Here is a 26,104-nt window from a genome sequence, read left to right on the forward strand (position 1 = left end):
GGGCGGTCCCCACACTTGCAGAGTTCAGTGTTGTGCGGTTTTGTTTTTTGTTGTTGTTATTTTTCTCTTTCCTGTTAGAATTATTTGCAGCAACGCCTGCCACTTTACATTCGTAATATTTCTCGTCAACAACCCTCTGTGCCTGAACCAGGTGTGACACTGAGGTGACGGGGCTGATTTGTTAACAAAGGGAGTTGATACATTTCAATGAGTGGCTCAGGCAAGCCACTCAGCTGAAAGTGGCACGCAGGTTTGTGGCTCCCTTCCGCTTTTGATTCTGCCCTTAAAGGTCAAGGCACATTCTTTTTTTTTTTTTTTTTAAGGCACATTCTTTTTGTAGCATCCAGATGGCTTTATCTTTTGAAGGTGGATTTCATTTCTGTGAATAATCAAAAGCCTTTCAGAGCTATGATTTATAAAGAAAGGAGGGACTCAAACTCGTTACTGGTACTATTTTGGTTCCAAAATGAGGTATGAATATAAAACCATGTCATTGGTGGGTATGTGTGGCTTTTAAACTGATTCTCATTGAAGAGTCTTAAAGGGACTACTTCAAAGGGGTCAACAATCATTTAGATGTTTAAATCCTGACATGTTTGTTAAAACAGCCTCTTAATAAATACACTTAAGATAAACATAACATGAAATTGAGGAAGTTTTGCAAACTCAGACCTCATCAAAGCAGTGAAGACTTTGTGTATAAACGGGGATATTATCCCAAGTAAATTCCTTTTAGAAAAACATGAGGACAGTACCTTCCAATGGAGACGTGCATATGATGTCCTACTAATTGACAGCAAAGCTATTCCAAGAAATGGTAACCTTATGTTGGTTTATGTAGAACCACATAACACTGTGATTACCTCAGGAGGCTACAAATACATCTTTGGAGAAGGCACTAGGCTGAAGGTTTTACCAAGTGAGTATTACAGACAAGACTTTATTTTTGAAGTTGTTGGTATTGGAGGGTCAAGAAAACGTAAAATAAGGGAAATAGTCATTATAGACTATAGAAGCAAGCATTACTGCTACCCGAAGTGGAAATTCTGGGTCTCTCTACCTGAGACAGGAGGGGTAAAGGAGAGTTCCAAGGCTCACTATCACGTACTTACCACCATTTTCATTAGAATTGTATTAATCATTAGGAAAATGTTTATTAGCTAAAGAGCCTGAGAGACCCCTCTAAACACAGTAGGAATTCTTTGTTCCTTATTCTCTTCTTTTTTTTTGAATTTTTTTTATTATTATATTATGTTAATCCCCATACATTACATCATTAGTTTTTGATGCAGTGTCCCATGATTCATTGTTTGTGTATAATCTCATTCCACACTTTTCACTTGCTTTTCCTACCCTTCTTTTGGCCCCTCCCCCTTGTCCAACTTAACATTTCATGTGGGCATTCATATTGTGAGAAACCATTACGTCCACTTCTTAGCCTGTCACTTAAGACTCTCTAAAACCTGGGCCATTTCCATTCTCTAAATTTATTCCCAGCTGTTCCCTTCCACAAATGCTCTGCTCTAGACAAACGGGACACCTACTTCCCCTGAATGTTTACACAAGCCCCACCTATACTTCGTGTCCATAAACCAGTCATCATGGACCCACCACGATAAACAGACTTTGCACACATGCAACAAATTGAGTTTCACGATGTCTTAGCCAGGACGCCCAGCATAGGTGACACCAGACTTAATTTCATAGGGACAGTTTGAGAAATTATATCCCTTTCTTAAAATTAAAGAGACTTGGGTAAGAGATCCAGCAAGCAAATAGCAAAGTAGGAAGAAAGGAGATCCTTTTGTAATGGATGTGGGAGGGAGGGATCCGTCCACGGGAAGCTATTCTCTGGAGAAGGAACAACACTGACTAAATCCAAGGAGGAAATGTATGGGCTGCCGTATTTCCCTCAGGAATGGCCCATTCCTGATTGTTGCTTGGTAAGCCCCTGGTCCTCCAGGCAGCCCAAGGGGAGGAAAAGAGAGGACACCATGCTGTTACCTCAGCAGTGGTGCCCATGGAGCTTCCTTCTCAGATTCTCCTTCAAGTTACCCTCAAAATTAAGAGAGATCCCAAAGGATGATCTAGACAGAATATGAGAAGCTACCCGTAAGAGAAAGATTTCAGGTGAGTGCTGGAGATGTGTTACCTGGGGAAAGGGACGGAAAGAATGGAAAAGTCTACCCCAAGACAAAGAGGAAAAGTGTCCTTTTCCTAATGACCACCTAAGCAGGGAGTGAAAAGGTCTGGAGTTGGAGTCAGTGAATTCAGGGCTGGCCAGTGCCTGTGACTGTCTCTAGTTCTTTGGAGTGAAGGTGGGAATCTCCTTGATGTTCCACAAGCTGGACTTCAGTCAGAGGTGTCTGGCTCCAGCACCCTGAGGGGTGGACCAACATGCTGACCGCTCCTGCCAGGTGGGCTCTGGCAGCAGCCCTGTCTCTCCCACGGTGATGACAGTATCTCCGACTGCTTGGGCTTGGTGCCATGGACAATGAACCATTCCTACTTTGTCCAAATTAGGAATACAATCTTCAGAATCCCTGGAGAATTATTATCTAAAACACCAGAGGATCTGCTAGGATTCTGGCAGCCAGCATTCTGGGCTTGGGCAGGAAAAACTCCCTCTTTAGAATATTTAGAAAGAATACCCTTCATTTATCCAATGTGGAAACAGTCCTGAAATCCAAGCTGGTGCTAGGAGTCTGTGCCAGGTTATTACTGTGACAATTACTTAATATTCTCTGTGCTCATGGTATCGCTCCTTCCAGAAGATCTTTAGGGAAAACTTAGTACAGTTTCTAGGAGGTTTTTGCTGAGCTGAAGATCACTGTGTGAATAATAACGCAGGCAACAAGCTCACATTTGGAGGGGGAACAAGGTTAATGGTCAAACCCCGTGAGTATCTCTGCTGAATCTGTAATGAATGCTCTAATTTCTAAAGGAAGCTATAGCGCTGAGCTTCATTTGGGGGCTGTTTTCTCCACCCAGTTTTATTTTTTATGTTAATTCTGAGTCTGAATCCTAATGGTGATCCAGGGTATACACATGCCGTACGCACATGTGAACATGGGCACGTGTGTGGTCGCCTGGCACAGGAATAAACGGGCTGGAGCGTGGCAGATTCCTTGCCTTTCTGTCTTAACCATTGGGTCAGAAAGTTCTGACTGTATTGAATGCAGGGATGGGTGAGCACTGGAGTGGGAGAATCCTTCTCCAGTGGATTTGCTAGGGTTGCATGACTCCTTGCTGGTCAGAGGGTAGCTCGGGCTGAAGGTGGAGGGATGAACTCTTTCATCTGAGAAGAGCCTTTCCACCCCGACCATGCTACGAATTGACCACAGTAATAAACAGTCTCCTCCACTGCCTCTTTGGCCAGGGTCCCAGCTGGAGGAGCACACTAGCTGGATTTGGGGATTGAAAGGGATTTCCTGATACACATTGGCCTGGTCGGTTTCTGCAAAGCTTCCTATGACTGTGTAATATTGGCAACAACCGCAAGCTGATTTGGGGATTGGGAACGAGTCTGGCAGTAAATCCAAGTGAGTCTTCAAATTAACTCTCTCAAACCTGTCTATGCAGTTTGAAATATCTCAGAAACTGTCTCCCTGTTTTGCCCTGATGTTTAAAATGTGCACTCGCGGGTAGTGTTTTTCTCTGGTCCACCCAAGCTGAGCCCTTGCTTACCCTTCAATCAAAATAACTAGATAGCGGGATCCAGAAATGTATGGTAGGGAGGCAGTTGGAGTATTTGATTGTTTCCTCATAGAGCAAACAGGAGAGCCCATTCCCAAAAAAGGGCCACTAGGGAGCATTGAAAGTTGGAGAAGGTGGGAATATGCATCCTATGTCCTGGCCTCCTCTGTCCACACGGTGCCAACCTCATATGGGCCATTGTAAATACTGTCTCCCCCCCCCCCCCCGCCCCCCACCCCCCAGCCAAAGATAAGTCAAGCGCTGCTGGGAACTCCCAGGACTCGGGGCCATCCCTGTGGCCACCCTGGAGAGCACCTCCCCACCATGGGCAATCCAGAGTGACTCAGACTTGCCGTAGAATGACTGCATCTCTCAGTCCTCTTTGGCTTAGAGGCTTCTAGTGGATTTGCTAGAAGTAATAGGAGAGGAGTTGGTTTCATCCTAATTCTGGCCTCCCCCGAGAAGTTCTTCTCTCCGAGAATCTTCAGGAGCATCTCAGAGACTACCTACCCTGTTTGGAATTGTGCCTCACCCAACTAGGCTATGTTCCCAGCCGCGTTTGCTGTGGCTTTGGCTGGGGCAGGCTCCCAGGGCGGTTCTAGGCTTAGCAAAGCTCAGGGAGAAGAGGAGTTTACGGTGGAGCCAAGGGGCTTCGGGAAAGGCATCTTTGATATAGGTGTTAATGAATTTCTAAATGAGCTTCTGTGTGTTAACCTGATAAGACTCTCCAGGGAGAAGGTCACCTTACCTTTGCAGCTCTAAATGTACGACCTGCGTTTCAAGAAAAAATGGGAAATGTCAATTGCGGTGCCAACATGAAGAGACTGGGTGTAAATACTGAATCAGTTTTAATGTTCAGTTTATGGAATGTAGGCCTTTCAGGAGAACCCACTCGGGGTACATTTATTAGGGTCAGCGAGCTAACTGTTTTGTCAATGCTACTGGCATACACACTTCAAAGGAGAACCCCAAATAGAAAAAGTGGCTAATAGCAGAGAGCTTAAGAACATGAATTTTAGAATCGAACTGCCTGGGCAAACCAAACTCTGCCATTTACTGGATGTGTGACCTGGGGCAGGTTACCTAATCTCTTTATGCCTCGTTTCTCTCATCTGTAAAATGGGGATAATAATACTACTTAACTCACTGAATTGTTATGAGATTAAAAGAGTTAACACCTATAAAGGGCTTTGCCTAGTGGCTGGTACAGAGTAAGTGTTCAACAAATATCAGTTATTATTACCAGGTTGCTGGGGGGAAGGAAAAGGGAAAAATTATATCCTTTGAAAGTTTTTGTAAAGGGCAGCACTAGAGTGTGGCTCTGGCAACACAGGAAAACTCATCTTTGGGCAGGGGACAACTCTACGGGTAAAACCAGGTGGGTCTGAGTGTTCCCTATTGAGGCACAGTTGCCCACTACTTTCATGTTTTGGCAAATCTTCTCCGCTTTCTCAGCTTCTAACCAAGGACTCTTACGGTTCGGTTCTATTTTCGTTTTGTACGACTTAGTAGGATGGTGTGTAAAGCCCGGCGAATAGGGTCTTCCCTAACCCATCCAGTTTCAGCTAGAGGCAGAAAAGAAGGCAACACCGGAGGTGAGCTGGGTCTGGAAATTCTAGGCTAAGACTGAGAGAATATAAGTCTGGCTGACCTTGGAGAAATAAAAACATCCAATGTGAGAGATTCAAAAACTAAAAGTGATTTTCCTAATAGTTTACTAGAGAAGAAACCACCCCTGTGGCCACTAGAATTCTCTAAGAACTGTCGTTCAGGGAGAAAACTGTCTTTCAAGCATAGAAATGGCAAGCTCTTGTTTGAAAAAAATAAAAAATATATGGGGGAGGACAGAAGAGAAACCATTGGTGACTTGGATTTTTTTTTGGTCAAGAAACATGGAAGACTGCATTTTCCATTAGGATGGTTTTTAAAAGGCTGTCTGTCACCAAGTAGAAGTCACAGTGTGTATAGCATACCACTCCCTGGTGAGCTTTATAGAGGAAGAAGAAGGAGGAAATTTAGCAGAGTACAGTGTTTTTGTACTGGGCAGAAACACTGTGCCAATTTCTGGGACAAACGCGCTCGTCTTTGGGACTGGAACAAGACTCACCGTCATTCCCCGTAAGTCCTTTACCACTTGAGAGAAAGCCCTTAATCTAGAATGACCAGCTCTCACATCCCAGACACCTAATGAATTTCTAAATGAGCTTCCGTGTGTTAACCTGATAAGACTCTCCAGGGAGAAGGTCACCCTTACTCTCTTGGCTCTCACTGTAAGGCGTGTTTTGTAAGAACAAAAATGGGAAATGTCAATTGCGGTGCCAAAACGAAGGCGAGGTATAAACACCGGACCAGTTTTAAGGTTCAGTTTATAAAATGCAACCCTTTCAGAAGGACCATTTCCAAGGCACATTTATTAGTTTGCGTCTAAACAGCACAATTGTCCAGTTAATGTGATTAATGTCAGTAGCTGATCCAGAGATTTAGGCACTTCCTTGAGAAACATTCTTTGTGCTCAAAATTGCCTGAATTGACTGTCACATTACCTAAATAATTGCCAGATCTGTTTTACTTTGTGCTGTATGGACTCAGCCTAATAAAAACAAATGCTGTTGTGTTTTTTCCCCCCAGTCTGTCTCCTCTCCACACAGAAAGTTTCCTTCTATTCACACAAAGAAGAGACACCCAGCAAGCCATTTGACTTATTGCTGCTGCTATTTTGCATTTATATGACTCCTTTCCTTGGAAGAGATTAAGACACTTCATAGGACTTATTAGCTAAACAGATTGACAGCCTAATTAGAGAGAAGCAGATTCTTTTTTTTTTTTCTTTAAAGATTTTATTCATTTATTTGTCAGAGAGAGAGAGAACACAAGCAGGGGGAGAAGCAGGCTCCCTGCTGAGCCGGGAGCCCGATGCGGGACTGGATCCCAGGACCGTGGGATCATGACCTGAGCCGAAGGCAGATGCTTAACCAACTGAGCCACCCAGGCATTCCAAGAAGCAGATTCCGAGTATCTTTTTGTGGCTGCTATTCCTGACCCCTCGTGTAGAACATTTGGTCAGATTGCTCTGTGATACAGGAATAAGAAAGGGGCTGATCTTCGTTTGTAGTGCGGGCCTTCTCAGCTGTACGTGAGAGATGTTACAGGAGGTAAGAACAGCACTAAATAGGTCAGGGCAACCGACAGAGCCAGGAACATTTCTTTCCCCTAGAACTCGCGTGTTCCCACAAAGCAGCGCATGACAAATTTTGACATCAGCTGTTGGTGGGTATCTACCCCTTCTTACTTGTCTCTTCAGACCCTATCACTCCAGGTCTGTTCCTTCCACCTCTAACTCCTTTCTCTCTCCTTGGATTCCTGGCTGCCCTGCCCCACCCCGGCACCAACCCCACCCCACGCTGCCTCCGCCTGCCTCTTGAGCCTGTCCGTTGTATTTCTGAGGAGTTTCTTGGCGCCTTGAGTGATCCTCAGGTTGCTCAGGCACCTGAGGGAATCCTCCCTGAGGGCGGGCCCCAGCAGAGTCCCCGCCGAGGTGGAGGCTGCCGCCATGGACTACACAAAGGCGGGAGCTGGGGGCCCCCCGGATGAGGAAGAGCCGCTGGAGGAAGGTCTGCGTGGAGGAAGGAACAGCATGGTTTTCAGGAGACCTGAGTCTGAATCCTCTCCTCTCTGGAAGCGGTAGCTTCCACCTTGGGCTCCGAGACCCGTGCCTCCGAAGAGGTGGCAGGCTTTTTGTAGTCGAGTCAGCCACTGTGGACAGGCTTGGGGAATGTGCTGCGTTTTGGGTCTGGCACTCAAGTGATTGTCACACCACGTAAGTGTCTTTTTTCATCTCTGTGCACTAGGATGTCTGCGAATCCTATCGAGGAGTTCTGTTTCATTCCCCCATTTCTCAGGGAGTTACGGAGCGTAGTTTCTGGATCTAGCTACACCGCCATTGACCGTTAAGAGGGTCACATTCAGTTTTAAAAAAATAACTTTCGCCGATTTCATTTAATGCGGCCGCTGACAGCCAAGGGAAATTAGCATGTCATCGGAAGCTAATCGATGTGCGTTCACTGCCGTGGGGGGGGGGACGACTGGCATTTCTTTCTTATCTCCCCACCCCCACCCCGGGCAGTGAGGCCCCAGCACTCAGTTGACCTTTTCCAAGCCTCTCCCTTCTGGCAGATTAAGTGGTCGTGTTTGCCAACTTCCTTGTGGAAGAACACACGAGACAGATATATTCTCCTTCAGTTTTCACTGAGAAATCTTTTTGTTAGTGATTTTGACAATAAATTTCAGCTAACATAGTCCCTCTTGCTCGTGTTCGTAAATGTCTTGGCTTGAACAAGCTCATTTCCCCCCGGATTATTCAAAATGCGTTTTCCTGGTGTGACCCACTGCACTCCCACCCACCCTTCTATCTCCCCAATGCTCTCTAATAAGATACACAGGGTCACACATCATCAGACATATTTCACAGACACAAAAGCCAAGGCACAGACACGTTAAATAATTTAAATCAAACCCCAAAAGATCAGAACTGAGATGAGAGCTTGAGATTCCCTGTTTTCTTAGGGTGAATTATTTTGAGCTGTCATCTTTGTGAATTGAAAACAATAAGCACAGGCCATAGGAATGTGCAGGGGATGAAATTTAACCAAAACGAAAATGGACAGTGTCACCACATTGGTGTCTTAAATGTATCTCCAAATGTTTGCAGTTGGTAGTTATTTGGAGCCGGTTATTCGGTGCTTACTGGGCACCAGGGGGGTTTTTGTAGACCTCGGCATCACAGTGTCTACCAACAACAGACTCTTCTTTGGGGCTGGAACCAGATTACAAGTGTTTCCAAGTAAGTGCCGGAAACCAAGCAGCGATTTTGAAAAGATGTTTTTCTGTAAACAGCCAGCTTGCTTTGGTCCATCCTCAGGGTACTGCAGGCCACACTGGACAGGGCCCTCGGTAGGGCTGTCCACGCCTCTGCCTGCCTGGTCCCCTGGTCTCGGGACTCCGTGTCTCACAGGTAGAACTCTCTGTAAACCAAATCAGCTTAATCTATATGTGAATACCATGGTTCTGACTAGAATCTTACCAGCTGTGAAAATAAGACACTAGAGAATCAGATGCATTACGACTCCAAACAAATGATCTGTTTCTCTCTTTAGCATTTTTATTTAAAACATCAGGGAAGGTGAAGCAAGTTCAACCTCGCCAATCTGAAAACTTTACGAATTATGCTCCTCTTCTATGCAGAGAGACCTAGATTGACTTTGGATGTTTAGTCATTCAATTTCATCATCTGTGTGTGGAATCTGTAATGGGCAAGGGAATCAAATATAATTAAATGGGCAAATAATCTTCAGTAGTCAATATTCCTGCATTGTTTTATGTGCTTTGCTCTGGACTTTTTATCTGGGATTTATCTCTAATAGGCTCCCTGGAAGGACAGTGAAGGTTTTTGTTAAGGTTTTTGTGTCTGTGTGGATAGCAACTATCGGTTGATCTGGGGCTCTGGGACCAAGCTAATTATAAAGCCAGGTAAGTCTCAGAGATGCGCCTGTAAGGGAGAGGAGACACGAGTTGAATAATACACGAAGCATAGCATGCAAATTATATTTTTAAGAACAATCCAGCTTGCTGGAGACAATGCACTCAACCCAGATGGAGTTTGCACTCCCAGTGAGAGGCAATGTCAGCCACCAACTCTCTTGTTTGGTCTAATTGCTTCCAGAATGAATAATATTTAACTAGCCCTCCAAGAGAGCAGAGCTGGGTTGTTAGGGAGTATCTGATTCCCTCTGATACAGTTAGAATGCTTTCCCAAGGATAGAACCAGCCTGATTCCATTGGAAGAGTAAATTCAGAGAAAAGAGAATGGTCCACAGTCAAAGACCAGTGGGTGAAAAGCAGTGTCCCTGCGGCCGTCCCCAGTCCTGGCCTCTGGCCGCTGTTTCATGTGGGAAGTAGATGCCCACAAAGCTTCCAGTCACTTGCTAGTGCATCACCTCAGGGTCCAGCCTTAGTGCAAGTCCCACAAGGATATAACTTAAAAGGCAGTATCAGGGCAGGTCAAGGGAATATGGAGGCCCAAGGGATGGCTGGCAAGTCAGCCTTTGCTGTGGTGGGTCTGAGGTGTGCTGAGCCTGAGAGACTAAGCCCATCCTCACCCCATCCCACCATGCCCCTTCCTGCGGATTCTTGTAAGGCTCTGAAAGGCTGTGTGAACTACAGGGGTGCTACAAACAAGCTCATCTTGGGGACCGGAACCGTGCTTTCCGTGAAGCCAAGTACGTGAGTAACGGGGTTCTGTGTCCAGGGCAAGCAAAGTAACAGCCACTCTGATGAAAAGGAGGGCTGAGGGTTGACCTAGTACCCCCACGGTCACCCCTTTCCTACCATGATACAGCAGAGAGAGGGAAATGGTACGAATGCTGAGATAAATCCCGGGAGGGACAACTACTATGGTAATGTTGGTCCCATGTGGAAGCTGCAGGCTCTCTGCTCTGTGAACCCCATTTCCAGGCCACATGTCAGCTTGGGTCCTACCTGTACCTGGGTAGATACAGCCTCTGCTAACCTGTCTGTACAATGGTGTGTCAGCTCTTCTACCAGCCACATCTTCTTTTTTCTTTTTCTTCTAAAAGAGACTCCAGAGCTACAGTTGGGGAGATTGCTGAGAAGTCAGGCAGAACTGACCCAAGGAGGAGGCTTAGGGTAGGTTAGTTCGATTTTAAAACAGGGACCCTTGTAACACCTTCCCCATATTTCCCACATTTGCATTACCCTTTCATTTTCTCTAGAATAAGTCCTTTGGGTCTGTTCTGGACACCCATTGCTTCCAGGCTGAGAGGTCAAAACATCAGTTTTGAATTCTTTCTCTTCAAGTCTAAAGAATAGGGGCGCCTGGGTGGCTCAGTTGGTTAAGCGACTGCCTTCAGCTCAGGTCATGATCCCAGGGTCCTGGGATCGAGCCCCGCATCGAGCCCCGCATCGGGCTCTCCGCTCGGCGGGAAGCCTGCTTCTCCCTCTCCCACTCCCCCTGCTTGTGTTCCTGCTCTCACTGTCTCTCTCTCTCTGTCAAATAAATAAATAAAAATGTTTTTAAAAAATCTGAAAAATAAGCAAGTCACAGTCATGTTGGAGATAAAATCAGGTCTCCCTCTCTCCCCAGGTTTACAATTCTGTCACTCAGGCTCTACTTTTCACCAAGACCTGATACAGCTGTCTTAGATGCTCACCTTCTCTCTTTTCTTCAATACCTGACATATATTACCATCCAGCCAATGCTCAGCGTTGTGATAAAGGCACTCCCATGTGCTCTTATCCTTGCCTCTAGGATATGACCTTCCTTATAACAAAATAGGTTCACTTCTTCCATTTATTTCAGAACTGGGCTTTCTAAAAGTGTAGGAGATGGTGTGTCATAACACCCTGCCCTTGTCTGTCTAAAATATCATGAGTCCATGGTGGAACTTTGTTGGGAAACGATAGGACTGTTCACCTTTTATCACTCTTCCCTGGTGAAATATTTTCTTTGGCTACCACATAGACACTATTGCAGTAAGAAAGCTTTAAAGTAACTTGGCCAATGAGTAGGGGACAGGACCATGAAGTTTGTGGGGAGTCTGGATGTGAGTTCAGATGGCTCTGTTGCTGGGAACCATCCCCGTGGAATAAGATTGCATCATCCCTTCAGACCTGTGTGTCTAAGGCTGAGCTCAGCCATGTGAGAGCAAGAATTAACAAATTATTTGATTCAGCTCTGGCAGATTTAGGCCTAGAAATGCAAAAAGATCTGAAAATCTCATAAGTTTGGTCTTTTAAAATAAAAATATATTGCTTTATGTAGCAGAACCATTTTTTTTTTCTTCCAATCCTCAAAGACCAATTTCCAGAGACATAGGAAAAAAAAGAAAGCACAAGGAGTCCAACTGCCCTCTCACCACCATGCCATGTTTGGCGGGGTTTTACTAGGGGTTTCAGTAAAGGCAGGAAGTGCTGTGGCAATAACAATGCCAGAATCTTCTTTGGAACGGGAACCCAGCTGGTGGTAAAGCCCAGTAAGTGGCCACGTTCTGTTTATATTTGACCAAACCAATAAATCCTGTGAAGTTAGTGAAGATTTAATTTAATATGTCGGCAAATGTACCGTTTGAAAACTGACTTTTGCAAATGCATGAAACATTCATGATTGTTGGGAATAGAGCAATAATGATAAATAGATGCAAAACGAGACCACCCCAAATTGCCTTTAATGTGGTAGCTTAGCTCTCCTTCCGAAGAGATATTGGGGCCACCAGTTATTTACAGCCACAGTATCAAACTATATTCAGCAATGATTTGTGTGTTTACTGTGATTTTGCCCACCAAACTTGTCTTTCGTTCTGTTAAAAATGAGAATCTATCTCATTCTAAATGCCACTAATATGTACAAGTTACCTTCTTTGTCTCTCACGCCTGCATATGTATTTATTCTAATAGATCCAATCCAAAACCCACACATTTTCCCGCTTAGACAAATGCCCACATCTAGTCCCATACATGTCAGATTTCACTAAAAACATAGCTTTCCTATTCAAATGCAATGGGGGATAAAAACCATTCAGAGATGAATTGACAATCCCAGATGGCTTTATAAACACCTGAGAGGAAATTCAGAGTAAAATAAAATGGCAGGTATGATGACAAGGTTTTTGTTTAATGATCAGTTCCTCCATAGGGAGTAAAAACATTTTAAACATGCCGCACTGGGAAGGAGGGAAATAAGGAATTCAGGAGGCCGGCGTTCCTGGGGCTGCACCTGAGGTGTCAGTTCCTCCACAGTGCCATTTTGGGGACAATGCGGCCCATCCAAATGTCAGTGAAAAAGTGAATTTTAAGAGTCATGTGTTGGCAAGTTGGCTGACTGAGTTATTAAACCCTACAACAGGTTACAACTGAGACTATGAAGTGACCAACCCAAGGAGCTTTAAAGTAAGATAGCCTATTTCGGAATGGTTTAGCTGTGGGAAACACCAAAAGACCAGGAAACAAGCAAGATCACTCCATAAGTTTGCTTAAATCCAGTGAGCATGACCAACCCACATTAATCTTTTTTTAAATGACTGCAGTAAACAGCATCTGAGGGTCAGATAGACAATGAGGAGGAGACAGTAGGGCTTGGTTCTTTATGAGTCAAACAAGGAGCCCATCAGGGCTGGTGGTGATGGTATCAGGTGTCCATCTCTTCGTGGTAAGAGACTGTGTCCACGTACTGTGAAAGGAGGACATTTCCCGAAAGACTAGGATCCCTCTGGGCCAAAATGAATGATCCCCACTGTCCCTGGCTGGCTCAGGTCTATCATGAGTGCAGCAAACCATGTGCTTGTCCTAGGATGAGGCATCTTCAGGGTCTGGCGATAAGGCCACTCTAACAGAGCCAAGGGTGAGGTGAGAGGGCTCTGTAATGCAGCTCTGTCTCAGATGTGTGGCTGACGTGGCCCTTACCCCCATCTTTCTTTGGGCTCTGAAGGGTGAATTTCTAGCCCAATGGTGGTTGGCCAGCCAGTTTTTGACTTCCGTAATAGAATTGTGTTGGATATCGCAAAGGAGTCTGCTGAATTGTTGCTTTTATAATTTGCCCTCTGTGTTAAATGAGGTCATCCAATTTCCCCTCTGCACATTTGCAATAAGTAACATAAAATTCAAGCAAAATAACCAGGAGACACAGAGAAAGATGGCTGAAGAGATAATGAGGCCTGTTTATTATAGTAGAAGGAGACAGCATGGGGATCTGTTAAGTCCCAGGAAGATGAAATATCCATTAAGGGATGTGTAACTTTCCTGAAAAGAATCACCAAGAGTTTTTGTTGGGGCCCCAGTCACAGTGTGAACAAACTGAAAAAATCAGCTTTGGAAAGGGGACTCAACTTAATGTTCTCCCCAGTAAGTACTGTTCTTGTGATTTTCTGGTATTAACTCCCACTGAGTTCAAAGTGGCTTTGGTGTTGGGCGTGAACGGTTTCGTAGGCTCAAAGACGTGTGGGCAGCTTCTAGATCCTGGGCCCTTCCGCTCTCACAGAGGCCAGGTCCTTGGCCTTTCCACAGCTTAGCCAAATACCAATTCTTTCCCCTCCAGAGCTAGGGAAGTTGCTGCCAGGGTTCTGCTGCTTACACACCAATTATCTTTTTCATTGTTTATATATTATCAAGAGTACAAAATCATGACCCTTTGCCCAGAGTCTATCTTCAAGTCTCTCCCCGCCCCAGGGCTTGTCCCCAGTGGACTTTGTTTGAACACATTGTTAAGCCCAGTGTGATTTCTGGCTCCAACCAAAGTGGTTTTGGAAGTAACTGCAGCCTACCTATCGCCCTCTCCTTCCACTCTTCATTAAAGACCCACTTTTTCCTGTTTGGCCTCTGCTAAGATTCCTGGCTCTTGATGCTCCATGCCTTCTCATTTCCCCTGTTCCAGGGAGGGGTGGGAGATAGCTTTTTTAAAGACCTACTTAAATGCCAGAGGCAGCAAAGATGGTGTGTCGGCCAAGAGCAACAGCTTGTGTTGAGGCTTCTCGCTCTGTGCCATTTTCCAAATCCTTTTTATTTCTAGCACAGCAAAGAGTTCATCATGAGGCCAGAGACAGGGGTTTCCTTTGGAACATTTTTCACAGGCCTAACAATAAACTGGAAGTTTGCAGGTTTCAGAAATGCATTCTTGTGGGGCCACGGCTCCATGTATGGAAGCTCTTGTAGCCGGTCAAAGCCAGAGACATCTTCATGATACCACATTTTGTAGAGGATCAGGGAGAAGGACCCAAAGACATGCTAAGGGAAAACAAAAACTATCGTTAAGTGGGAAGATTTTGATCTAGGAAAAAGATTAACAAGAGGAAACATCCAGAACAACCTGGGCCAGGCATTCAGAGTTTTTGTTATGGAGGCAATCGCTGTGGGAATTCAGGAAACAGCCCGCCTGTCTTTGGAAAGGGCACAAGACTTTCTGTGATTCCAAGTAAGTGTCCCTGGCCATCCCTAATTTTGATCAGCGCGGCTTCTTCCCTTAATGATTTTTTCCAATGTTCCTAGGAATGCTTTTGCGGCCCCCCCCCCCCCGCCCCCAGAAAAGGTCTATCTATTAAGAGCTGGGAAGTGAGTTCTGAGCAGGAAGATAAACAGGTTACACTGGCATGATTCAAAAGCCCGCCAGACAATCAGAAGCAAACACAAGTATCTCAGTCTGGCCTCGGCGCCTCCAGCTTACTCTGACCACAGAGTTTGGCCCAGTTCCCTCCTCTGGTCCCAGGAGACCAAAACCTTGGGACAGAAAACTAGAGACTCCTTGGCCTGAGGCGCACAGGGAGGCTCGTCTGAGATCCAGGAGGCATTTAAAATATTTAATGTTGTGATTAATTTTAATTTGTCTAAGAAATGCATGAAAATTTCTCATTGTAAAACCAATTCAAATTACAGATAAAGCTAATATTCACCTTGACCCACTTCCTTCTATATGAATTTTCTCCCCCTCCCCCCAGAAACGACCACTGGGACTGGTGTAGTATGTTATGATGAATTTCTTTTTTTTTTTTTAAAGATTTTATTTATTTATTTGACAGAGAGAGACACAGCGAGAGAGGGAACACAAGCAGGGGGAGTGGGAGAGGGAGAAGCAGGCTTCCCGCGGAGCGGGGAGCCCGATGTGGGGCTCGAACCCAGGACCCTGGGCTCATGACCTGAGCCGAAGGCAGATGCTTAACCAACTGAGCCACCCAGGCGCCCCATGATGAGTTTCTATTTGGAGTTTGTTGACATGAAGTCTTGGGTCTTCAAGGAAGGAGGCTGGAGACACAAAGTACTCAGACTGCCACTTGCAGATTTCAGTTAGATAAGGCACAGTTGCTTGAATGCAAAGGCTGTTGGCAAAGGAGAGCCACCTTCCCAGGAGCTCTCAAAGACTGGATGGGTCTTTGGTCAGAGAACACCTTGGCTGGAGACAGGAGAATGGACAAGATGGCCTCTGAAATCCAGCCAGGTCTCTAGGGATGGCCCACCCCATGGCCAGCCTCTGTCACAGGCTCTTCTGTCTGTCATCTGATTATCATTACTGTCTGAGCTTTTGTCAGCACTGCTCCTGTGCTGTTAGTGCTTTGATTTTTCTCAGCATCTACGGGGTTTTTGCAAAGAAAGGGAACTCTGTGCATACTCTGCGGGTGGGAGTTACGGACTCACGTTCGGGAAGGGCACCAAACTCATGGTCGCACCAAGTAAGTTCTTCTTTCTGGCTTATTATTCTTCCCAACAAGCCTGTCCTCCATCATGCAGAAGCTGTCAAAACACAGGTGGTGTTTTCTTTGCTTGGTTTGTGTTGGGTGGTTCGTGATACCAGTTGGAAAACAAGGTTATTAATGCATAGTTCCCTAGGGCATTGTGCTTGGCTTTTACTATCCATGGAGTCTCTCCCTGAGAAAATGTGTGAGCCTCCACGAGGAGGAAGGTCCAGGAAAAGTAAGCAGGAAAAAGGCTGGAATTGGATGAAAATAGACAAAAGGCCTGCAGGAATAACAAACAAGATGGGATCCCAGGAGACCTGCAGTAGCTGCGTTGAATGAATTTCCCAGGAGGTGCTCCTGCCAAGGCCCATTCTTTCAAGGAAAATTATGGCAAGTACAACCGGGCTGGGAAGTTGCTAGTTATTAGTATTCATCCCACGTTCTAACCTAATTACAAAGAGATTGTTTTGGCCATGGGCAGTCATTTCAGGTTCTGTTTTCCTGCTTGCCTCCTCCACCTCCACCTGTCTTCCTAAGGGCCCCAGTCAAGGTTACTGCAATAGCACTAAGCACTGTGTAACACCAATGCAGGCAAATTAACCTTTGGGGACGGGACCACGCTCACTGTGAAGCCAAGTAAGTTGTGTTCTTCTTTGGCGGGGCCTTCAGGGGCAATCAATCAAATCATTAGTTTGAAAAATACTTTAATCCTGTGCATCTGCTTGGGCTCTTTATTAATGTTCTTTCCCCAAGCCAAAGAGAGTCGGTTCCCTTCTCTGCTTTAAAATGAGATGCGCATGCACACACACACACACACACACACACACACACACACACATATGCACGCACACACAGTCTCGTACTGTGGCTCATGGTGAGGGGCTCTCAGGAGCATATACAACATTTTCAAAGAAATAGAGGTATAAACAATCATTGAGCCAATGAGAATGTCAGGAAGGGTCTCCGGAGGGAACCCAGTGCTATACCACCCCTAACTAGGCTTCCCTGCATGCACCCTGGCCATTTGGGATATGCTCTGGCTCCTTCTGATGCTCTAGGGCAGGAATTCCTCGGTGCCTCTCTGTAATCAATTCTGAAATTTAGCAAGCCTTGCTGCCAGAAAGTATTTTTTACATCTAACTTTGACCACCACCACCCACCACTGCAATTTAAATCTCTCAAAAGAACCATTAGAACTTTGGGCATCTCATTTGGGAGCAAAATTTCTTCTGTAGAACATGACACCCAGCACTGAGTCTACTTCTGCAGCATCTCTGAGAGGCCATGTGTTCCCTGGGCACATCTGGAACCTGGGTATTTATGGATTAAGCAATATAGCATGAGCTTTAGAGATAGAAAAACCGAAATTCAAGTCCTGGCTCCACTACTTTGTTTAGCTGTGTGACCTTGGGCAAATTACTTAACCTCTCTGAGCCTCATTTGCCCCAACCATAAAATAAGGATTAAAAAAATATCTACCATGCTGAGTTATTGTAATGATCAGATAAAATAATACAGCTAAAGTATTTAGCATAGTGCCCAAAACATAAGAAGAGCTCATTAAGCCCTAGCTATTAATAATAATGATAAACATCATCTCCAACCACAGTAGAACTTCTGTTTCGCCCCTCAGGCTCTTCTGTCAAGACTCTGTCATGCATCAGGAGAAGAGCTGCCATGGGGGGAGGGTGGAAAGTGTCAACCTGTTCTATGAAATTCTTCACCTGGGATTTGAAAGTATCTAAGTGGAAATAGAAAGAATCCTGGATCATTTAAATACAAAATCATCCAAGTGTCAGAGGCAGGGGAGAGGTTTCTGCAGGAAGCTGCATGGCCGGAGCTCCTGAGGCTGCTCACAGGCCCTTGGAGCAGGGGTGCACTCACAGTAGCCGAAACCTTACACCTCCCACCATGCGGACCCCAGTGTGACTTCCTCCAGAGTGCCCCAAGACACAGGCTTCCCATGTGGAGGAACAGGGATAGAAAGAGAATGGAAGCCCCACAGGAAAGAGCAACCTGTCCCCAAATTGTCCTTCTGCTCCTCTAGGTAATGAAGCTCATGATGAGCTATGGCACCTGTAAATAGCCGGAGATGGGAGATCAGTAAAGTCCATAGAGGCAAATCGGGGCAGTGAATATGGAAATAAGAGGTGGAGGGGAAAGTGGAATCAAGTCACAGAACGCAGTCTGGGATAGGAGGCATCAGACAGAAGCTAGAGGGGCCGTGTTCTCCAGCTCCACCAGGACTCAGGCCACAGGACGCAGCTAATACTGCAAGAAGAAGGGAGTGAGGTTAGTGATAAAACCTTCCTAATAGGTTTTTGAACAGTGAAAGTGAGCTGTCAGGAGTAGTTGCCAGAACACCTTCTCTAGAGGGTTTTGAAAGGAGATAGACACCCTCCTATCAGGGGTGATTGATGTGCAGCTCTGCCTCAAGGCAGAAGAAGAAATGAGAGACCCTCTTTAAGCCTCTTTCTAGACCCTGGAGTCTCTCTCCGGGAAAACAAAAAACAAAAAACAAAAAACTCTGGCTTATTAATGCAGAGCTGCATCCTTCAGGACACCAGGGTTGCTGGGTTAAGTTTTGGAACCTTTGCTTGGTGTGTCCCAAACTCCCTTTGTTCTCAGGACTGGACAGGACAAACAGGCTGGCTTTTTCATCCTCAAGCTAAAAACACAGGTTCTGGGTCCTGGGTCCAGGGTACTGAGTTCTGGGCTGTTTGTGGTGTTGAGATGAAGTGAGGGGAGCTCTAGGGGGTTTTTGCAGAGCCCAGAGGCACTGTGGGACTAACTACGGCCAGGGTTTGAGCTTCGGTCGGGGAACCGGCTTGTCCGTACTGCCCTGTAAGTACAGTTCCGTGGGAGAAGAGATGAGCCCGGGCTCGGTGTGGGAGTGAGCCAGAGGGTCTTGAGGCCTGGGTCCATAGTGACCTCAGGAGCAGGGATGGAGAGGGAGGTAGAAAGGGACAATAAGGAGGGGGAGGGATCACTCATTCCGGGAGGAAAATCACAGGTCTGTGTGGATAACACCGGAGGAAATGCATTGGAGGTTTCCCTTCTCAGGAGGGCCTGGTGTGCAGGAAAGCTGAGTTGGCAGGTTTTTGATGCTGAGATAATCACTGTGCACAAGGACAAGGCTACTCTTTTATCTTTGGGAAGGGGACAAGGCTGCTTGTCAAGCCAAGTAAGTGGCATATAATTTGAATTGTGCGCTGAATACTATTATCTCCAAAAGGAAGACCTGCTCTCTTTTCTGTGGGGGCCTCCTTGGGTCAGAAGAACATTAAAAGGGTTGAGCAGACCAAGGCCCAGTGCCTGATCATCTTCCTCACCCTTGAAGGAGCTCTGGAAGGGGTAGAGGGGAAAGAACTCGCCAGGACCCCACCAATAACTCAGTCCTGGGGTCTGTCCACTCTCCCAGTCTTCCAGTAAGTAAAACCAGCTGATGGCAAGTCTTCCTCCGAAGGAGATTCCAGTAGAGTTCTCCCTATTTCATGGACTTAAAAACTGAGGCAAGTAGAGGCCAGTGATGGATACAGTTCCAAGAGGCTCAGAGCTCAGAGATCCTGGAACAGGTTTTCCAGGAGACTCATGAATTCAAAGCACCAGGTGATTTAAAGGCGAGGGCAGCCGTGGTGATCGGCTGTAATGTGAACTCCGGCAGTGCTGAGGACTGGGCTTGGCATGAGGTGAACTCCTAGACGTGGTGGGTTTTTGTCACTAAAGAGTCTAGAGCCAGGGCCCGGCGGGCTTCCTTAACCCCAGAGGCACTGCGCTCTGGCCCTACTGCCCAGGAAGTACAGCTCTTGGCAAGCATCATCCTGGGCATCTTGAAAGAAGAGAAATTAGAGGAGAAGGGAGGGAAAAGCTTATATCTCATATCATGCAGTTACCTCATTTTGTAGCAAGATTGTTTCCCCATAAGCAGTTTGTCTTCATTTAGCAGCTGTCTTGTCTGGGGAAGCCATTTTGTAGCAGTGTTTGTCACTAGTGTGACAACTGATGGCTGGTGGAAATTGAATTTTGGAGCCGGGACCCAAGTTGTGGTCACTGCAGATAGGCTTGATTCCCTGGAGTCTCACCTGCCCTTAATTTTAACCCCCGGGTGCCACGTATTTCTAGCCAAGACCGTGAGAAACAGAGTTGAAAGGAAGACGTTTCCCTGAGCAGCAATATCCAGAGCCATTAAGCAAAAACGAGAAATCGGTTTGGATAGAAACATTTTTTGATAAATAGGAATTCTCATTATTCTCTATCAGTCCCCTGTGTAAGTACTTTATTCCCCTTATAAGAAAAAAAGTTACAATAAGTATAGCCACAATTCATGCTATGGTGTGAGAGAGATCTGATGTGGACTTTTGGGTAGAGGATTAGAAATGTGTTCAAGAAGATTGGATGTGTTTTTGACAGGATATGTAACACAGTGTGAATTATAACCAGGGAGGGAAGCTTATCTTCGGACAAGGAACCAAGTTATCTGTGAAGCCCAGTAAGTATAGAAGTGTACCCCTGGATTAAGCAATGTCTGTGGATTAGGGGCTGATTTAGACCCAATTATACACTATCTGAAGAATGTTTAGGAAGGGTGAATGAGCATCAAATAGAAGGAAGACAAAAGTCTCCCTGGCTAGGATCTGCTGTCTTGGTGCAAAATGGGCATGTGGGGGAGTCCTGGGAATTGCTCCCAGAATATATGTGGTGGGACTAACGAGGTGTGACTGTGTACTTGGGGTACTGGCTAGGTCCCGTTGCCCCGGATTTGTAGTCATTGGTGGATGAGACTTCTAATTCCTCAATAAGCCCCTAAGGCACTATTCTTTTTGGCTTAGATTATGTCAACTTATAGAAGGAACCTTATAAATAATGATCATTGACCCAAATAACTGTGATTAGCCTCTCCCAGAGTCTGAAAATCACTTTTTTTTTTAAATGTTTATTCCTAAGTACTGTGGGACACCTCCTGGTTCTAAAGCTTTGGGCCAAAAATTTGTAAAACATATCCTCCTGGAGCAGAGAGAACCCTTAAAATCATCCCTATTGACTGCCTCCATTTTTGATGGAACTAAGGCCTGTGGAGGAAACCGATCATGGTCCTACAGGCTGTCTGTGCCTGAGCTGGAACTAGAACTTGAATCTCCAGTTTGCTGAGCTTGTTTCGACAATTAATTCTCCTGGCCTGAAGTTTGAAGAGCCCACAGGACTCATCTGACAAATATTTTTGTTCATCTACTCTACACCAGGTTTGGTGCTGAGACCAGGGACCCATCAGGGAACAAACTCAACGTGATATTGCCCTCAGGGGACAACATCCCCTGACCTTCTGGAGGTGGATCTCATTTGTTCCCTCAAATATGACAATCCATATTCTGATCCCTCCTGGGCATGACCCTTTGGTGCCATCCTCACTACTTTAGGGAATATTAAAGTTCGTTTTTCTTGCATTTTTTATCTCTTTTAGCAGCTAAATCAAAATAGGGACCACCTTAGGAGAAAAGAAATGACCCAAAAGTAAAGTGGAAAACTAGAAATTTCCCCAATAATTTAATCATTATAAAATTATTTTATCAGTATCAAACTAGCAGCCAAAGTAACTAGAAAATGCTCTATACCTCATTTCCATCCTATAGACTCAGTCTGAGGAGGACTCAAGGATTTATCCCTGGTTGCACAACTCAGTAATGCCCAGAGTGGAGGAGAAAGAGTCTCTGTCCTGAGCTTTATGAGTCTTCTTAGATAAAAAGATGTGAACCCTGATTTAACATCTAAAATCAGAGAGCACTTACTCTACATATATATTGCAAGCACATGTTTGCTGCTTAGAACTCTGTAGTAGAAAGTGGAAAACAAAGATTCTCTAGGAGACAGTGGGGTTGTAAAGACAAGGATTTATTCATGATTTGTAGGTAGGCAGGATGGTTACTCCAACAAACCGAGGCTGACAGTGATGTAAGGCCTAACCCACAGAGTAATTGCCAACTCTTTACTCTGTGCTCTGCCAGCCTGGCCCATTTGATCTGGTTTTTGTTGCTGGGCATATCACAGTGTTTCTTCTGGTTCAGGCTGGCAACTGACCTTCGGCTCTGGGACCCAGCTGACTGTTGTACCTGGTAGGCTACCCCGGTCAAATACTCTTTGCACTGATTTATTAATCTATAAATGTGTACTGTACATACATGGATCCTGATGGGCCTGGGGCTGAGGGTACAGGAGAGACACCAAGAACACATGCTCAAAACGGTAACGTGAAAAGAGAAGTATTCATTCATCAAAGGCCAAAGAGAAAGAGAAGCCTTTTTGCTAAGTTTGGAAGGGGAGTTGATGAAAGAGAGTAGAGAAGAAGCTATCCTAACCTAGAAGAATTGCTAAATAATAGGAACAGATTCCATAAAGGGAGTCTCTGTTTCTCATAATATTTTCATTTGAACCAGAGGAAATGCTGCAAGACGGTTTGACCAGGAACGATCTGAAACCAAGTCTAGTTGGCCAGCTCTATTTCTAGCCTGTCCTAGCTTACTTTTATGTAAGTTGCTAATCACAAAGGTGCCCATTTAAGATATTTAAATGCGGCTCTATTTCTCTAGCTCTCTGGTGCCCTTCCAGCAAAGTGTTCCCGTAACACACTGCTTATCATTTCTACAAGTAAGAACAAGTAAGCCCCTTGCCCTCCAAAACTGCATGAGTATTATAATTACTTGGCTTAGACTGAAGTCACCTCCATTTTATTTCTCCTAACTGTGTTCATTTGTTGAAATTTGTTTAAATCCAAACTGTGTGGGTGTCTAACTGTTGGCACTGAGGTTTCCTTTGTGTTCTTATTGTCAGCAAAATATTTTGCTCATAAATAATGTTTCATCTAGACTTGCAAATGACAGCCAGCACTGTGTCCTCTTTTATTTCCCCCTTGTGAAAGGGAACATGCAGGCAGAAAGGAAAAAAAAAAAAAAAAAGAGCCAAAATGTACAGTTTCATTGTGGGGGCTGGAAGGAGAGTGTCAGTGTGGATGGTAAAGTACATTTGGTTATATGATGTAAGTACTTTGACAGATAGGATACAAGGATCTTGGTAGATGATACATGCAGACAGACTACAGCTAACTAGCTGGTGTGATTCAGGATATCATTAAAAGCAGCTCAGGTCAAGTTGTCAAGCACAATGCAAATCCCAGTACAGACTCCAGATAGCCCTGGGACTAAAGGCAGGGTAAGGATTTTTCTCACAATCCAGTCCAGCTGAGGAGAATTTTCAGTTGTAATTAGGAAAAGAAAAAGGTAAAAAGCACTTACTGGCAGTGTCCTTGTTTCAAATATTCTGTGTATGGAGCACAGAAGACTTAAGAATGAACCCAAGCAGAAAACTAAAGAAAAGAAATCGATAAAACCACTGAAGAAAATCAGTTGCCCTTATCTTGTGTGTCTCTGATAATGAATGTGTCTTCTTGGCTCATTCCTCACTTTGGTTCTTGAATTTTCTAGGCAAATAGCGAGAAGCTGGTGGGGTTGGGTTAGTCTTGACCTACCTTGGTTGGTTATCTCTATTCAGCACGCCTCCCTTTTAGGAAGCCCCAGACTTTTTGTAATGACAGCAAACAGGGTGCACAGCTCTAACAGATTTTACTTTGGATCTGGGACCAAACTCAGTGTAAAGCCAAGTAAGTTACAATTATCTAGAAGTAAAAGTCACCAATATATTATCCTAAATTCCTCTTACCAGTTTGTATTTGTTTTGAGTTCTTTTATTTTTTGGGTTCCCACCCATAACAATTTCTCATTCCTTGTGCATACATCTCTTAAACAGATGTAAAACATAGTAAACAGATCCTGTGATTCAGTAAACATTCTGAAGCTGCCAACCCCACTCTTGGGATGGTATCCTATGTAAAGAACATTCCCAAATTTTAACTATTGCTACTTTTACTAGTTGACAAAAGAGCTTTTGGATATAATTTAAAGTATCTGTGAATGTCCCGGGTCTCAGAGAGATGTGACAAACTAAAATTGTATGTATTTTTTAAGATAAAAAGAATTAGATAATCTTGATCATTAAAAACTCTTACTGAATGCTTGCTATATGCAAAGTGCTGTGTAAATGCCTCTCATACTTGAACCCATTTCACCTTCCTAACAATCCCCTAGGATAGATACTAGCATCCCCCTTTTCACAGATGAGGAAATTGTGTGAAAGTGAAAGCCCAAGCAAGAGGTTAAGATAGTTACCAAAGGCGTATGGGGGTAAAGCTAGACCATGAGGCAGCCTTGATGAGGTTTGTGTAGGAACACCCATCACTGTGGCCGTGATGACTACAACTACATTTTTGGAGCAGGAACCACAGTAACCGTAAGAGCAAGTAAGTAAGAAGGGAAAAAATCAGAATAATTTTAAAATAAAATGGTGGCTATGATCATGGGCAATTTCACCTGGGAAACTCAATGGTCAGTAACTAAATTCCAAAAAGCTTCCCCGGTTTGCATTAGGATCATAAGCTCTCCACTTCACGTGTCTTCCTCACCTCCTCCTCTACCCCAGAATGGCTCTCCCCATCAGCTATGCCTTCACAATGATAAATTTGTTGAGGGCACAGGCTTCATGGTCAGACAAAAATCAAGCTAACTATCTGAAACTATCTCAGGTCCCTAAAGAAAAAGTGAGACAGGATGTCACTGGACTATATTAAGACAAGATGGAACTCTTTCCAAATATTTGAAGAACTGCCACGTAGACGAGGAAGGGGTTAGTACAGAAGGCAAAATCAAAACCAGTGGTTGAAAAGAGATGCGTCTCAACCTCTTATGGAATTTTTTTGAACAAGTAGAACCCCCCCTGCAGTGGAAAGGCTGCTTTGTGAAGCGCAGAGCTCCTCTCCTTGGAGGTCTTCACGCTGGGTCCTTATGGTTAAGCATTGGATGTTAGAGAAGGGATTTCTATACCATTTTGGCTATTGGAACAAATCACCTCTGTGCTCCCTTTCAACTCTTAAGTGCTAAGATCCCAGAATTCAAGCCTACAGGATGAAAAGGTGAGCCAGGCCTGTTCCTTCTATTTTTATTATTGTGATAGCTGAAGAAAAAAGTCATCAAATTATTCATGAGCTAAAGGCTATTTGAAATTCTTTAAGCCTAGAAGATGGTGGGGTGTGATTTCCCAGTGCAGTAAATGGGAAAGTAAAAGGGGGATACCAGGAAGGAAAAAAGAAAGAGGAGAAAGAAGAAATGCCTGGAGGGAGAACCAGAGGTTGAATGAGGGAAATGAGGTGATTTTGCAGAGGGCAGATCTAGTCTATCAAAGTTTCCACGAGTTCAGCTTTGGAAAGGGATCCAAACATTATGTCAATCCAAGTAAGTGAGTATCTTTTATACTGGGAAATAGGGCCAGGGAAGCAAAGTTCCTTCCAATTTAAACACTCTCAAAAGGACGGGTAATTGCTTTCTGAGGGGAGGGGCCTCTGCAGGTGGGAAGGCTATTGTTACCACAGAGCATCTGTCCCCTGAGAGAGAGCCTCCCATGACTGACCGTCCAGCTAAGACTGCTGGCTGCACGAGAAAAAGACTTATAGCCACTTAAAGAGGATAGAGGTGGATTTTCAACATCCCCAGGGCAGGGGAGAGAATAGTTGGGGCACATTAGGACCAGGTTCATGTAAAGGGGGCCAGCACTGTGTCGATAGAGGCTCAGCCTTGAGGAAGCTGTACTTTGGAAAAGGAACTCAGCTAACTATATGGCCTGGTAAGTGGGTTGTTTTCTACTCCAGGGAAACATTCCTGTGAAGAAATTGAAAAGAAGATGAACGAATTCCCTTAGTCTTAAAACTAAGGGAACACGTGTAATTGGAGGACCCTCCTTCCTGGGTAGACTAGGATGGGGAGGTGGAAGGAAGGTCAAGATGACCTAGGGTCCTTCTTAGGAACTTGAGAATCTAAAAGCAGACTGTGTTCATCACCACCAAAGGCAAAAGAGGGCAATCCCACTACAGTGTGATGCCTCTCAAAACACACACTTTGGTTCATACCCAATGACTGGGGAAGGATTTGACCCTTGACCCAGAACAGGCCTGTCATATTGGAAGATAGATTTGCAAGGTTTATTTTCATTGCGTCCTGTGATTCTTGGTCATCTCCCTGTTAGAAGTTCCGTAGACTATTATACTCCTTTCTTATCCAGAATGACTTCTGTATCACACT

The 26,104-nt window shown here is 44.9% G+C and overlaps 1 long non-coding RNA gene and 1 gene segment (V, D, J or C); one reads left to right on the forward strand and one right to left on the reverse strand.

Moving 5' to 3' along the window:
* The window catches only part of LOC112822597 (T cell receptor alpha chain constant-like), a 387,302-nt gene that overhangs the window by 333,922 nt on the left and 27,276 nt on the right, over positions 1-26,104 (forward strand).
* The window catches only part of LOC141373226 (uncharacterized), a 48,867-nt gene continuing 36,167 nt past the window's right edge, over positions 13,405-26,104 (reverse strand). Inside the window, exon 2 of the long non-coding RNA XR_012378932.1 lies at positions 13,405-14,487. This is a non-coding gene — a long non-coding RNA (uncharacterized lncRNA). The remainder of the gene's footprint in view (positions 14,488-26,104) is intronic.

The sequence above is a fragment of the Callorhinus ursinus genome, unplaced genomic scaffold (genome assembly GCF_003265705.2).
Source record: "Callorhinus ursinus isolate GAN/ISIS: 27379988/994484 unplaced genomic scaffold, GSC_fseal_2.0 scaffold8, whole genome shotgun sequence".
Lineage (NCBI taxonomy): Eukaryota > Metazoa > Chordata > Mammalia > Carnivora > Otariidae > Callorhinus > Callorhinus ursinus.